We start from the raw sequence: 2,679 nt of genomic DNA on the forward strand, positions 1-2,679 counted from the left end.
CACCCTAAATGGTCTGACTACCCAACAGATCATCCTGCTTAATCTCAAAAATAAAAACTGGAAAGTATTGACCTTGTCCTGATGGATTTAGCCAGTCATCGACATGTCACATTCAAACACATGACTGGTTGATCCGGTCATATTAAGACTGTATACTGGGAGGTCAGGCAGTAGTGCTCTCCAGAGGTGCATGCTTCTGTCTCTCTGGTCACAAATTCCTCCTAAATGGAGCGCTTTTGACAAGTGCCTGTTTGATTCCAACTCACTATGATCTCTGTTTTATTTCTTGCATTGACTTTTATGCACTTCCCATGTCATGTTTCTTATAATAATCCTCAGATTTCGTCATTGTAGCTCAAAAATATGTTTATCTGCCTCTTCCACTGACACTTTTAATACCATGGGACTGAGTTTCATTTTGTGCTCGCAGTCATGCTGCAGTCCTTCCAAGATCTCTATGACATAAACCAGTAAAACACGCAAAACCCTGATATAGATACCACCCCCACGGTCTTCACGCCTAGTGATATAAGCATATTTGTTCTCAGTAGATCAGCCGTAACAAGAACACCAACCAACCGTGAAACATGTTGGAATACACTATTTAGTCGTCGTTATGTGGGATCTTAGTGAATCCGGTCATTTACGCACCCCTGTAATGAGTCTAAGTCTGGGAGTAGCCAACATTTATGGCCCTCTGGACCTGATCTCTGGTTGATTATCTAAGATTTAGACTCATTTAACTAATCATCATCAGATTAGATGCTGGTTTGCCTGCGATGAAAACAAAAACATCCAGAGAAAATGACAAAAATGAACCTGTTATCATGGGAGAACGAGCATTATTGTCCCTGGATAAAGACAGAAATAAGCCAGGATCTTGAGATTACGATCTAAATTTAGAGTAAGATCAAATACATGGATGCAAGTCCTCTAAGGGCTTCTGCATCATTTAAAGAAAATCCAGCTTTAATGTTTTAGATTGCACTAACTTTCTCTTTTTAAACAGGCTGCTGAATCCTGGGTTCATATTCATTTTTAGAAACATTAATGAAGTGTTCTTGTCCCCTTGGTATTCATAAATGATCAAATGTCCTATTAAAATACTTATCTGTACTCAGCAGACTGATGGAAGGAAGTCCACTCCATCCACTCACAAGGAGGCTTTTCTGTTGTTATGAGGGTTCGAAATCAATCAAATTCATTGATCGGTTTGGTCAAAGTGTTTGAGTTTGATTTAAAACTGTGTCAGAGTTTGGACGTTTAAGATAAACTCATCATGATAAGAAAAATGGCTGAAATGGGATTTTTTTTTTTTTTTTTGGACCGTTTTTCTTCATAGAAGCTCCACACTGTGAGATTGATCCAAGCAGCAACAGCTCCCCCTGCTGACTATAAAGAGGAACTACAAGAACAGGAAACGGCACAACCTGAAAGAACAGTCCGTTTATGGCCAAAACAACATTACTAGTACATTGGGATCAGTATAACAGATCAAATATCTCTTTTTTGATAGATAAGACATGGATTGAAATGTAGGGTTTCCTGAAGTTTCCAGAAAAAGTCCTGCACAGTGAGGATGTATTACTGTTCGTTTCAGGAGAAAGTAAGGTCTAATGGACTGCACTTTTGTGGAAACTGGTCTAAAACTGTTTTCTGGTGACTCTTAGATCATAATGAGGAGAGTTTGTCACTGATGAAGGCTCCTGTGAGCGTTTTTTTTTTCCTTAATTGAGTTCAAATAGTGCCTGAAATTAAAATGTATTGAACACATTCCCTTCAGATTAGACTGGGTAAATATATTAGTTTCAAATGTACAAAAAAGGATAATTTGTCAGAGATTTCTTGCAAGGCAGTAAAATTGAGGATGGCCATGAACATTTTCGTGATTTACCTTTTCATCTACCTGCCATTGTGGTTTGTGTATTTAAATATTGCCTTCTACAAACATTTTACCAGCTGCTCTATTTAAACAAGCAGCATTATTTAAACACACGTGGAGAAAATTATTGGTACCCGTATGTTCAAGAAAGAAAACCTCACAAAGGTCACTGAAATAATTTGAAATTTTAGACTTAGAGGGGGGTGGAAATATTTCTGCATTATAAATTTAAGACTTAAATGTGTTTGGCGTATTTCCTGCAGTGCTCTGTGTAGACGGAAATGTTCTAAAATAACATTACATGAAGTTATTTGTGACTGAAGCTCCTCGATAAATGTTTGATGTCGCGTCAGTGTGATTCATTCAAGACAAACTGTAAAAATATCATGTCAATACGCTGAGGCTATTTAGAGAAACGTACAAATATATTTTTAGTCTGTGGCACTAACGAACTGTTTTACCTCCAGCGAAGGATCAGTCGAAACACGTGATGACGCAACTCACAACGGACGCGCTAGATTTTTAGATGCTTTAAAGAACTATTTGGAGCGTCGAAATTTAACGTTTTTTAGGTGACACAAAGATATTCCTAATGAGAATGTTGTGAAACAGTAAAAAAAAAAATTAAAAATACCATCTTAATATTTAATGCTAATGCTTGTATCTGTCTTGAAATCCTGACAGACTTTGCTTTTTCAGTTGTGAGAATAAAAAGTGAATATATGGAGGATTGTAAGTTTTCAGACAGCATTTGAACGCACCTTATTCAAAGCCCCTCCCACTTCCGGTAAGAAACC

Source organism: Cheilinus undulatus, linkage group 9, assembly GCF_018320785.1.
Source record: "Cheilinus undulatus linkage group 9, ASM1832078v1, whole genome shotgun sequence".
Taxonomy (NCBI): domain Eukaryota; kingdom Metazoa; phylum Chordata; class Actinopteri; order Labriformes; family Labridae; genus Cheilinus; species Cheilinus undulatus.